Source organism: Eublepharis macularius, chromosome 12, assembly GCF_028583425.1.
Source record: "Eublepharis macularius isolate TG4126 chromosome 12, MPM_Emac_v1.0, whole genome shotgun sequence".
Lineage (NCBI taxonomy): Eukaryota > Metazoa > Chordata > Lepidosauria > Squamata > Eublepharidae > Eublepharis > Eublepharis macularius.
The window spans coordinates 39423942-39437981 of record NC_072801.1 but is presented as its reverse complement, the minus strand read 5'-3'; the positions used below and the strand labels follow the sequence as shown (position 1 = coordinate 39437981).

At 44.3% G+C, this 14040-nt stretch overlaps 1 protein-coding gene across 1 annotated transcript in view; it reads right to left on the bottom strand.

Moving 5' to 3' along the window:
* The window catches only part of JUP (junction plakoglobin), a 62913-nt gene extending 49405 nt beyond the window's left edge, over positions 1-13508 (bottom strand). The window contains exon 1 of the mRNA XM_054992557.1: positions 13434-13508. The gene's annotated coding sequence lies outside the window, so the exon portion shown is untranslated. The remainder of the gene's footprint in view (positions 1-13433) is intronic.
* Positions 13509-14040: the final 532 nt, after the last annotated feature.

The following is a 14040-nucleotide window of genomic DNA, read 5'->3' as shown; positions in this document are numbered from 1 at the left end:
TAAAGTTCCTTCCTGGCTTACTTTTTTAGAGAGGAGCTGTCACTCTTGCTATGCAAGATGTGGCACCTGGGTAATGGATGGAACAGACCCTATTCCGGTAACATTCACCAGAACAATCAATTTAAGAGCAGGGTTAGCCACTACTCATTAACAGGAGTTTGCATTCCTGCTGCCTCCTCACTCACATTCCTCTGTCAGAGAGAACACTGCAGGAGTTGAAGCATGAAGAGAGTCTGAAACTGAAGCAATAGTTCACATAAAAATGGCCCCAGCTGGATTTCTCTCCACACTCCGGCCTTCTGCAAGTGGCTTATGTCGCCCCACAGGTGAGGGAGGAGAAAGTGGTGCTTTGGTTGTCAACCTAACCACAGCTGACAGGCGCCGATCACTCCTGCAGCTTGCGTGCCGTACGTGTGTCTCCACACAGAGACAGTGTGACAGTTGAGTGCGCGCAGCTCACTGCGTGAGGCCATTGAAGCAACATCAAGGTTTTCTAGGACTGTTGCACATCACCTCAAGCATGAATGTTAACTCAAGGGCTAAGAAAACTTACAGCAGGGAGCAAAAAACTGAAGATGCAAAACACCGCACTCCTGTGGATCTCACATGCGAGGCATGGCCACAGTAGCTCAGCTGCGAGGACTGCCTTTGCACCATGAAACTCACTTCCTACCTTTTGGCAAGGACATTCATCTTCTGCAGCCTACATCTCTACAGGGATTAAGGAAGGCTGGAGGAAAAACAGGCCTTGCCATTTTTACCCCTCTTCTCCAGACCATTTACTTCTGTTATTATTAATTTACTTCATTTATACCCCACCCTTCTCCCCAAGGGGGACCCAAAGCAGCTTACATCATTCTCCTCTCCTCCACTTTATCTTCACAATAACTCTGTGTGTGTGTGTGTGTGTGTGTGTGCGTGTGTGTGTGTGTGTGTGTGTGTGTGAGAGAGAGAGAGAGAGAGAGAGAGAGAGAGAGAGAGAGAGAGAGAATGGTCCAGTGAGCTTCCATGGCAGAGTAGGAATTCGAAGTTAGGCTGAGAGTGTGTGACTGGCCCAAGGTCGCCCAAACAGCTTCTATGGCAGAGCAGAGATCTCCCAGGTCCTAGTCTGACACTCTGACCACTACACCAGACTGTCTTCAGTTTCCCAAGATCCTGTGTGGCAATACCCTATGTGCCAAGCTGACCAATCCATGTACAAAGATCAGAGTGAGGGCTTACTTTTACATCTCTAGTGGGTTTTTTTAACGATATACACAAGCATTCAAGTAAACAGAAAAGGAATTCTATGAACTGCTGTTTTACAGACTTATGCATCCAATGGGTAAAGCTAGTTTTGAACACAGAAGGGATTTTAATTTTCTGAATATCAAGAACCAATCCAACTCTGTGGTTCAGAATCAGTATTAATGCTTATTTGCATGAAGATTTCTTAAATGCCCCTGGCATCCCATCCCAAAGAAAGGGTGTAGCATAAGATCTGGTATGCAAGGAACAGTGTGACACACAGAAACCAAATGAGACCTAGCTATTAGGAAGACAAACCTCCAGCAGCACATAAGACCATCTGGACACCAGTATGCGCACAAATCAAGCCAATTCCATGCAGGCACCAAGTGCCACGAAGAACAAGTGCATCTCAGATCACTAGCAAAGCAAGTCATCCGAGGCACCAAGCAAGCAGCATAAGAGTACACAGAGGACAGGACTGTGAACTAATCTGACCGAGAAGAAATTCCATGCATGGTCATCAAGAATACCCCATAGTATGTCATGCTGCTGTGTAGTAGTCCAGCAGCAAAGAACTGGTGTGTCACAGCTAGACATGGGCACGATAAAAAAAAAATCCCGATTTAGCTGATCGTGATTCCGCGGCGGCGCCAAACCCAGGTACCCGAACCTCACTGATCAAGTCCCATTTCCGATACAGAATCGGGAAGGCCGACGCGGGAGGGCGCCCCACCACCAACACTCCCCCAGACCAGAGTGACCAGGCACTAGAGTGTGTAATAATGTGTGAGCCCTCAGCCAAGGAGGTGCCCACTGAGCTTGGCCCCAGAGCTAGACGGCAGCCCTGGAAGCAGAGGAGATAGCTCCCTATTCCCTAATTCCCTATCCGCTGAAGCCCAAAGCTAAAGCTCCCCCCCTCTCTCTCTTGTGCGTTCTCCCTCCAAAAGCGGCAAGCGAGAGCTCGCCTCTGTCCCACTCCACCCGCGAGCGGAAAGTGAAACTTTGTTGCACAGCACATGGCTATTTATAAAGCCTGGGTCTGCTACGCAGGAGGGCTGTTTGGCCGTAAGAGCTGCCTCTCAGGCTTTGCAGGGATGAGATTCGCGTGCCCATGGCTACAGAAGAACACCCCCTTCCCCCGCCCTCCCCTCTCTTCTCCCAAATGGACGAGAGGGGCGCGCGCTTTTCTGGCTGCTCCGTGGTTGGAAGGAAGCCCTGCTGATCAAGGAAAGCTGGGCTTCCATTCGCGTTTCCAGGGCGACAGAAGGAGGGCAAACAGCTCCGGCATTCCCCAGGCTCCGTTTCCACGGGGCTCTGTTCCCTCGGGAATAGACGGCTGGCGCCAAACTGTCTGCAGACTGCAATCCCGAACGTAAACCGATTGATCCGATTGAGACCCGATAGAGCGCCCCACCCGAGTGCTGAACCGGGAGCCGTGGACGGAACCGATCAGCCCGGTCCCGATGGCGCAAACGCCAAAATCGGGGCAATTTTCAGTCCGTAATTCCGATCGTGCCCATGTCTAGTCACAGCCCATCCATGAGGCACTGCCAAGAATGATGTGGTCACTGGAAGCCAAATTCAGACCTCTTCTAGTTTCAAAGCCCTTACACAGACGCTTCTTTTCTCTACAGTCATGATGACTATACACTTGATTTTTAAAAAAGAGAAATAGCACTCTACCACACCCACATCTTTGTCTGGCTGTTTTTAGCTGCATTCTTCCTTCACTGGGATCAAAAAACAGAGCTAGAGGGAACCACTCACTTGCTTGACCAAGGTTGGCAGCACTTACATATATTACGAAGCCCATAGACGGCTGATACAAATTGGAAGTGAATTCTTTACCCGTTAAAGCAGCCCAATGACTTCACACCCAGACACGTACACACCTGGAGACAGCCTTGAGGTTTCTGGAAGGTTGCTTATTTGACTTTCCAAGCCCAGCTGCTGGTAACAGAAAAGATTGCACTGAACATCCTTAATAACCACAGTTGTTCTGGGATCAGGGAAACTTCTCAAAATCTCCAACTGCTAGCAAAAAGCCATTTTAAAAGGTGGAAACACCACCTGCTCTATCTTTGGGCTGGTTTGCAGCCAGAATAAGACATAAAGCAGGACAGAGCAGACTTGGCTCTAATATGAGCCTTGATGGGGAATGGTTCAACATTGTCACAAGAAGTCTCCAAAAAGTTAGACAGAAGCAGGACTTTATTTGGAACCAAAACAAGATGAACATGAGCAATCGCCAATGCAGCCGACCCAACAATTTTAGTGTTTCACACATTGCTTATAAACACCCTTACAAAAACCCAAGCACTCAAAAAAATTATAGGCAAGTTTATTTCATTCCTTGCACATTACCGCAGGTTGCCACTGTGTCATACTTCTGTCAAAGTGTATTGTTTTAAACAGCAATACAAGATAGATCTTCTACTGAAGGCAAATGGCTTTCCATGGACAGATGCAATCTTGCCAGCTTTTTCTAGAACCCCTGCCCATAATCTACGATGCATCCCATGATCATGTAGCTGAAATTACTCCAAAAGGCATCACAATGCTGCCTGAACTTCAGCTGCTGCTTAAGTATACCAACCGCCTTTCTCCTCTCCCAGAAGTAGGAAGACAGACAAACCTGCTCCCCTCTTCAAAGCTCATGAAGCTGCCTCATGCTGAGTCAGACTCTTGGTCTATTAAGGTTAGTATTGTCTACTCAGACTGGCAGTAGCTTTCTAGGGTCTCAGGAGGAGGTCTTTTACATCGTCTAATAAGAAATCCTTCAACTGAAGATGCCAGCGTTTGAACCTGGAATTTTTTTGAATACCAAACAGATGTTCTACGACTGAGCCACAGCCCCTATGTTTAAGTCTGGTTATGTTCCCGTTACCATTTCACCAACAGACAGCTTCAGGCTATGACAAAGCAGGAGGCTGATTTGCTATACAACATCTCTTTGGTTCCACACAATTTGAAACCCCTTTGGCTGCCATCAAAACCAGCATTACTAATGTTTATTGTTAAAAAGCAGCATAAATTTATGTTAAACACATAGCATAAATAAAGAAATAGGGGGCAGCTGGAAGGCCATGGAAACAGCAACCTCACGGAAGCTAAGCAAGAAGTCAGTGCACAGATGGAAGACTACTTTGGAGCTTTATGGTAGGCCTCCATGCCGCTCTTAAGTTATACCCTAAAAATGGCTGAATATAAATGTAGTATAGCCGCAAGCAACAGGACTTCCTCCATGGTGACCTTGATGAGTTTTTGGTACCAGGTAACATTTACTTCTTTGGTAGCTTTTTTAAAAAGTTGTTTGTGCCCCCAAACTGAGTACCAACTGCTCCATTGCCCCAGTTTTTTTAATTTAATATTAGTCTTGCTTGGTTTTGGGGTTTTTTCTCCTCAGTTGATTTTATACTTTTCCATTGCTTTTAAATCTTTGATTCTTATAAAAGGTTTATGCTGCTTTTATATTGGTTTACATTATAATGTGTTTTATATTGTATTGCTGCTGATGGGTTAGTTTTTAAATTACTGTTGGTTCCTTTTTATACCAGCAAGAATGTTCGATATTTATTGTTACACAGTTTTCATTATTATTATGACTTTTAAGAATTGTTAACCACATTGAGAATCTATGGACTGAATACAGACCACAAATATATTTTAAAGAAGAAATTTGTAAAGGGAGCACCTGGGCACCAAGATTTAGTTCAAGTGAGGCTTTAGACTCTTCCCCCCCCCTCTCTATTATGCATTTCATGCAGTTAAGCTTTCCAACTGTAACAGAACTGTATGCCAGGCTATAACATAAGAGGTATAGTCCTGCATAGTCATGAAGACAGCACTAAAATTAAGAGGAACAAAACAAAAAAGCAAGCCAAACCCCAACACCTAACAGGTTAACTGTCACAGCCGAGCAACTTGCATAGAACAGCCCGTACCAAGGGTCATTCTGTCAAATCAACAGCTGACCTCATCAACTGGAAATCCGTATTTGTTTTGTGGTCTTGAAGACACAAGCGCCACAATGCTAGAAAATACAACTCTAACAGCTTTTGGGGAAAAAATCTCAATATCGCAAAATCAGTCCTGCAAACTGTAAAAGTAGTCTACCTAAACTAACAGAACTGTGGATTGAATAGGTTATGAGTAATGACTGTTTTCTCATGGTCTCTATTTTCCTGAACAGCACAAACACAAACTTGCTATCCACTTTGAGCCTCAGGAGCAAAATGGCTAGAGACCTATGTACACATTAGTCTATGATGAACAGTGGCACCAGCCAAAACGTAGGCAAGATACCTTTTTCAGCAACAGCCTGTAACCATGGACACACCCATCGCATGGATGGCTGAGACAATAGACCATAAAAATCTATTGTTCAGAAACGGCTGTTGTGTAGCAATTCCACAATACTCAGATGTTCAAGACATTTTTCCTGGAAGAATACTTCCAGACAAAAAGCTTACTGTTTCTACAACTGAACTAGTTTGACCTCCGTAACAAGCAAACTCACTGAATCTATTTGCTAAGAAACAAAGCTACGAAACGTCAAAGTTATCAACAATACATTAAAGGGGGGGAGGGCCTGCATTCCCAAGAAAACTAAAAGCAGCCAAGTTAATTTAAGCCAAATTTGCAGGGAAATGGATTTTTCATGACATCGTCGGGAAGCTTTCCAGGCTGATGAAATACCCGGCCCACATTTCCAAAGACAGTTTAATTGAGTCTTCCAAGCTTTTTACGGCCTACTTTGATAAACATCAGCATGAACTAGATGGGCTGAAAGCTTTCATTGCATCCATTGTTAGAGCCATCTATTCATTTATGAACCACAGGCTTTAATATATGTGTTTCTTAAAAAAAACGCAAGTGAGTAATGCCCCCCCCTTATGAAAGGGGTGCTTCGCTGTGATGTTGTGGCTCTAAACACTTTACAGGCATCTCTACATGCAGGGAGCGCGTTAAGGTTTGCCAAACCAAGTCATTTGTGTGCTGAAGCACGAAAATGACTTCACTTCACTCAATAGCCATCTCCACGGAGATACCTGTAGTAATTAACGTAGGTTAAATGCACAGGAATAACAAACAAAACATTAACCTTTATTGAGCTGTCAGTCAACAAGATGCTGAAGTCTATCCCAGTCAGCTTTTTGAAGTCAAGAGGCAGGAGCTCTCATCAAGGACAACATTTCCAGGGCTTATGGATAATTCACGTGACAGGTGTTTCCTGCTTTTGGGATACATATGGGAACATAATGTGCACAAGACAGGAGCCACGACTGGTTACAGCTCCTTAGACAACAGCCACTACATGTTTAAAGACATGCAGATTAACTTTCAAACGTTATGGTGTTCACCTGGAGACAAGCTCTGGATAAACAGCGAAATCAATTTATCCTGTAAAACATCACTGGTCCTCAAAGTTCAAGGCCAATTTAGGCAGCATGCAAAGCTTGTTGTTTTTCAGAAATTAATATATGGCCAAGTCATCTGCTGTACTTGACCAACAGCTTCTATCCCATTTTAACCTTAAGGGGGACACAAGTGAAAGACCTCCACAGAAAGTGGGGCCAAAATGCTGCAGGCATCATGCACATCCGCCCACTCGTACACCTTAATAGAGATTTTATGCTGTTGCTAGTTTAAAGGAGGCAATCTAGTTCAACGGATTTCTTACATATGCCTCCGCATCCAATCCCAATTTTTTGCAGAAGTTTGGGGCCTTCCACCTTAGCACATAGAAAAAAAATCAGAATCTTACCAAGAATTTACTACTCTGGGGAGCAAAAACAGAATAGAGAACAAAGTCAAGGGAGGTAAAAATACATTCCCTGCCTGTTAATTCAGAAATCCTTCCTTATAACACTACAGCAGTAGCATAGTTATACTGAACAATAAAATACACAAGTTATTACAAAGGATGAAAATGCAGGAATCTCTATACTGGACTTTCTGCTCAACAAGACTGAAATTTTTTTGATTAGGCATTTTTTCAAGTTTGCAGGACTTTGTTATACCCTTTATTAATTTAATGTGTCTGCATACATTAGTTTGATAATACAAAAACCAAATACTATGCATTTTTACTCAGACATACAAGCTAGTATGTTCTGTGGGGCTTACTCCCAGGTACCTCAGCAAAGAATCATAGCTTATATCTGTATGAACCCATTCAAAATGCTAAGCTGAACACTTATCACTGCCAGTTTCAAAACATGCCAAAACTGTTTTACAAGCTGCCTCACAAGCTGGTCTTTTCTCTGGAAAAAGGACAAAACGTTTGATTTTAGGCAGAGAATTAAACAAGCATTTGCCATAGAACAGACACAAAATGTCAAGGAAACAGATATGTACTGTGACTGCTACAATACAAGTGGCAAAATAAATAAATAAGTCACCTTCCAGCATGCTTTCATAGGTTAAACTTCCCATTTTAGGAAGACAGCACAGCTTTCTAGCCCTCAACACTGTTAAACATCAGTCTCAGGAAATACAGTCACCTTCTCTAAAAAGCTATGATGCTTATGTGACAGATCTTTTGCTCCTGTCCTGGGTATCGGCTCCTCTCTTGTGACACACTTGCCCTACCACCCTTCTTGTTATCATTCGATTACAGCCAGACAGAGATCTGGGAGACCCAAGTTCAAATCCCCACTTGCCATAGAAGCTTGCTGAGTGACCTTGGGCCAGTCATACATGCTCAGCATAATCTACCTCACACGGTTGTTGCGAGGATAAAATGGAGGAGAGGAGAACGGTGCACCGCTCTTTGAGTCCCATTATGGGGAAAAGCAAGGTATAAAGAAATAAATTCCACTGTGACTACTAATACCAACCCAATTCTTTCATCCAGGATTGTTCCCTGACCTCCAGCCCATCAATATTAATCCCCATGTCATTTGTGAAAACCCCACTCTAAAGAAACTTTACTCCTAAAGTGCATATCTTTCATTTGCCCTGTGCAAACACCAAGCAACTCAAATCCCACTAGAGATGCTTTAGATACATCATTAATTGTTCCTACACAGAGTATTTAATCTATTCTGTCTCCCACCAAACACCTAGGAGCCCAAACAAGAACAGACTTCCTAGTATTTCCAAAATGTTTAGGCTCAAAACACAAAACAAAATAATATAGCAGACAGTGCTGTAAAGAACTTGTTTCCCACAAATCAGAATCCTAGTACGACTCACTCCAAGAGGGACATACCTTGGGAAACAAAGCCTCTGCTATCACAACTATGGAAGTTGGGCCTTTACCATCCATCCAGGGGAATCACCTAACCTTGTAACCTTGTCCATCGTAAAGACTAACCTATCTGGCTTTGGTTTCCCAAGAAGTCTCACCATATCAGCTCTGTAACAGCAGGGTGTTTGCTGGAACTTGCACCTCCCACAACAATTTCCACTGACCGTCTGGCTCCAACACTCCCCCCCCCCCCCACAACACCTTTGAGACTTTTAAAGTCACAGAATTCCACACAGAATTTAAAATGCGGGCAGCCCCTCTTTCACATAGCTTAAGCCTGAATGTTTGAGGAAAGCAGATTGTTTCACTTGCACAAACATGTCCCCATGTATTTTATTACAATGATTTTCCCTCCAGATTGGATCACTTTCTTTTCCAGGCTCATCTTTACAACCAAGCTTCTCCTTTCCCAGGCAACACCCCAGCTTTATCCTTTCATCTGTGCTGCAAACCTGATTAATTAAGCAAATCATCTGGCTAATGCAGTTAGAAAAACCCATTGCCTTACCCTCTGCCAGGATTAAGAAACCAGCAGTAAAGAAAGGAATCCCCAACTTGCCTCTAAGGACAGCTGAAACTTTTCAGCAGTTCCAAGGAGATATGGGGGGAAATGAGGCCCAAGCTTCAAGACTAGGGGGTGGGGAGATAAGTTGGGGAAGTGCTAAAAAAGAAATACCAACTCCTGGTGCTTGCACACTGGCAGAATGCGTAAAGGTTCTATTAAGATCACTAATACAGGCAGATTATGATGAAATTCATAATCTGAAGAATGTATAGGCTTCCCCATCCAAATCACCCTAGAGAAGTACTCACAACTTTAACTGTTAAGGTTGCCAGCTCCAAGTTGGGAATTTTTTTTTAGATTTTGTGGGTTCAGTCTGGAGAGGGTGCGGGGCAGGGTATAATGCCACACAGTCCACCTTTTGAAGCTGCTATTTTCTCCAGGGAAACTGATCGCTATGGCGATCAGTTGTAATTCCAGATCTCCAGCCACCATAAGGAGGCTGGCGACCCTAATAATCGGGTTACAGAGCACAACCTCCAATACAGAGCCCCAAGACTTACACATTACACTTGACTAAAGTGGCATGCTTCTAGACCTCATGGTTAGGAAAATATCCTACAAGTACTCTCCCTGGAAAGAGTAAAGTTGCAGATGAACATGCAACTTAAAATCAGGATAGAAGAAATATGGGAGGGATCGTAGGGTGTCACACTTATTTCTCACACCTTTTTAAATTGTTGCTATTAATTATTTATAAAACACTTATAACACTCTAAGTGAGCTACAGAACTCTATATGCTCAGGCTGGGAAAGAGGCTTTGTGGCAAAAGTGAGATACTCAAGTCCACATCTTTCATGTTTGACATTCTATTCACAGAATTACATCAACTCTAGCCTAAAGAGATCCACAAGGATTTTAAAATTGGCCACACAACCAAAGTTCACACACACACAGTTAAAAGGTGTATAATTATGCACTAAAAATAATTCTTGTATGCTAAGGCTGGAAAAAATTAAACAGGATAGTCAGATTAAGTTATGTCAGTTAAACAGGTGTGAGTTTGGACTGACAATTTCAGTCAATTATCTTGTTTCATTTTTCCAACCTTAGAATGCAAGATTCCTTTTTAGTGCATAATTATACACCCCTGCACATCTACAAGTAGCACGTAATCTTTCTAACATGAATTGCACAGTGGAGCTGCTTATCCAAGGTCATGGAAGTTCCACAACAGAGGCATTAGGATTAGATCTCCGCTTCAAATGCACACTTCCTTCCCTCCTGGTTTTCATATAAGCACACAATATTGTCCAAAGAAAAGAATTGTTGGGGGTGGGAGGCGGAAGGGAAATGGAAGAGACAGGATAGAACACACAGGCAGGCAGTGGCTTCTTGGCTTCTAATTTCCTTCACCAATACGCCGCCCGCTTCTTGCGAAACACACCAAGATTCCCATATGACTCACTCAGCTCACAGACAAAGCAGCAAAGTGCCTAGCGTTCTGGCTCTTTTAAAAAGTAATAATAGAGCTGCGTCACAGAACAAACATGTCAAGACACTTATGCTTGAAGCAACAGCACTAGGAACAGCTTCATCCAGAGATCTACCCTTCTATCAGCAAAGTATGTAAAAAAAATAAGTAGGAGTGCCAAAGAATGGGTTAGAATAAGGAGATACAGGTTCATGCAAGACTACACCCCCTCTGGTAACCAATAGCAATTCTGCAGCTATCAAGAAGTCCACTGCTCTCTTTGCAAGCTTGTTTTTTTTAAAGCAATAATTAAATACCAGCAAAACACAGATTACCAGCCCCAGGCCCCCAGATAAACATGAGAATTTTAAGGAAGAGATAATGAGGATTTGTTAGCCTTGCTGAGCTTTTCACATAATTTGGTGATCAAGAAGAAACTAAGCAGCATTGATAAATTAAGTCTGTATCTTTTTTGCCAACTTCACTTTACATCAGTTGCCTTTAAACTGAAAGCATGGATTTCCACAGTACCTTAAAAAAAACCCTCCCAGTTCCCAACTTCCCATCAAAACCCTGTTTCCCCCTTCAGAAGCAGCCCTCTTCAGCTCTGATCCAAGAGGGATTCAGGTGATTTGTAAAGAATCTGTCACTCCATAAGCTATAATGGCGTTGATATCCATATTAATGCAGAAACATTTTGTACTCCGCAATTAACTATTTTGATTAGAACACAATTATACACATTAGAACACAATTATACAGATGCCTATTGAAGAACATGTATTTTTGGCAACAAAATTACTTCCTTGAAGTCATCACAAGTCAATTAACCAATTGTCAGTTTCTCCACAACAAGCAAAGGTTTTATATAGCATTTCTCTGATATTTTATAAAGGTAAAGGCAAAGAACCCTTTAAATATACCTTTAGTTGGGAGAGAGTACTTCTCTAGAGAATTAAACACAAATGTATTAACTAGAAGCGTAAATTTTTTTTACTGCTTGGTTTTTCTTGGCACAACATTTTCACTACATTTCACTAAACATTTCCAGACGTTAAAAATTTGGAAATTCCGCACTCCTAAATGTGTCTGAAACCCCATCATATGAACTTTGATAACCTGAAGTTCAGAAGAAGGCAGTAGTGGGAGCGAAGGACATTCCTTCCCACTCTCTAAGTTGTGTACAGAGTTTCTTCTTGATTTAATAGAAGACTAGTTAAAATGGCTGAAGAAATTTGCTTCTGGGAGAACACCGATCAAAGGGTGTGTCTGGGAGAGAAAAGTTGGGTTATGAAACAGCAGTGTTTGAAAGCTCAACACAGGAACAGTACCACCAAATTCCACAACCTTTAGAAATCTGAACTATGTAGCAAGCTAATAGATTTACAGCCTCCCCTATTTACAAAGACGCATTATTAACCATACAACAACCTTTTAGCGGACACCCGCTTTTCTCAACATACAGAGAAAACACACACCACCCCACTTGAGAAGGGCTGCATTATTCAACTGCCCTAATTGCTTCATCCCTTCCTTTTAATCTAGAAGATGCAGAAACTCAATGTCATATAAGGAGATTCTTGTAAATTCCAAAAATAAATAAATAAGGACAACCCCCTCCCCAACAGAATGTACACACACCACAACTACTGCTTTGCTCATCTTCAGTAAATTAGCATCTTTGCTTTCAGAGCCTGAATCTTCTCCAACTAAAATTTATTCTCTCTTGCATGTTGCGAACACCCCATGTTTTTCAGGGGGAACACTGTACAACCTCAAAGGGACCCCCTACACACACACATCCAGACAGGAGCTCTGAACAAAAGGAATCTTCTTGTAATTCTTGATGCATAAACCTCTCCTCATATGCACACAGACATTCGCTCCAGTGTAAGTTTCACTACCCTCCCTCTATCGCTTGCAACTTGGTCTTGGCTCCCACATTGCCCCCCCTCCCAATTGCTACCTGCTCTTTCCTCCTGGGAAAATTCTTCTAGCCCAGAGTCTGTAATGGACTCAAACATCTCCACCTCGCACATACAATGTCCCCACTCAACCCCAAGCTTTAGCTATGGCCAGGCATCCCCAGTGATGGTATAGAAACATTACCTCTACAAAACTTTACCAACAGCCTGAGTCACTCCTGCTGACCCCTAATCTCAAACTCCGGCTCTCCCCTTATTAATCTCCCACCATTTTCCTGTCCCAGTAACAGACTCACTACTGCTCAAACACAGTTCTTTACCAGCCATCATCAACTCCACCCCACCCACCCACCCACCCCCACTCACCTGGGCACTTCACCTCTAACCACCCAGCCATGCATGGATTATACAACTCCACCGCGAATACAAGGTCCCATCAGCTCAAGAAACCATCAGAGAAGAGGATGACAACTCCTCCTCTTTTCAAGTCAGGGGTGACCTTTCCCACAAGCCTTACCCCCACCCCAACTCTCAGATGACACCCCGTTGGACTTCCTTCACCTATCGACCTACCACTTGCTCCCTACAACCAGCCGCTCCAAATCACCCCTGCCCACAGGGTCCTCCACACACGCACACTCTCCCGGGGCACTCTCAATCCCCCCCCCCGGACCCTTTAAAGGAACGACGGGCGCCCCAAGGATAACCTCAAGTCCCTCCAATGAGCTTATGGGGAAGTTCCAGGTGATCGGCTCCCCTGCCACCACACCCTTGCCCTTCATGGACCCAACACAGGTCTTCTCTCCCCTCTCCTCCCCTTCCCAGGTGCTACTTTACTATTAAGAGGGAAGCACCATAGCTCTCTTCTAGACATGTTTTCCCCAGCCTTTCCCCGCAGCCCTTGGGGGGCTTCTTAGTCTCTCAGAATGGACCCGACCGTCAAGAGCATTCGCACGAACTCCCACGCGCAAAAGGCGCCCAGAAAGCCCCTCCTCCCAGAGACCACCGAGGATGCCCCCTCCCCCCCTTCCCAACCAAGAACCCACCTGCCCGGCTCGGTCGCCACCGCCCTTCTTCGCCTCTCACTCCGCCCCGCTCCGAGCGACTCGCTCCGGCGAACAATGGGGGTGAACAGAGACCTTGCCTGAGCCCAGCCCTGGTCCCCATGGACACAGGCCTCGCCCCCTCGCGCTCTCATTGGTCGCGCCGCTCGAAAGGGGGCGGAGCCTCTCCTTCTCCAACCCGCCCAGCTCTGCCCTGCCCGGTTTGGTGTCTACAGTCCAGGCTTTCTGATTGGAGAGCGAAGGGCAGGTGGAGCTGGAAGCGCAGAAGGGCGGGGTCCGTATGGAGAATGGGAGTTGAATAGTGGCAGAGGAGTCGGGCAGGTGTGGGAGGAGCTAAATGCGAGATGGGCGGAGCCTGTGGAGAAGCATGGGGGAGGGGACTTGTGAGGAGATTTTTAAAAGGCGATATTGGAGGTAGGGTTATGATTTTTGGGATGGAAAGGGGATTTATATAGAGCTTTGGGGGATTATGGTGGAAGAAAGCTAGAAGATGTGTAAGGTGGGGCAATGAATAAAAAGGGAAAGTTTGAGGGAAAGAGAAATTTGGGCGGGGGAAGGTGAGGGTGTGCAACTGGAGAGTTTTAGGGGT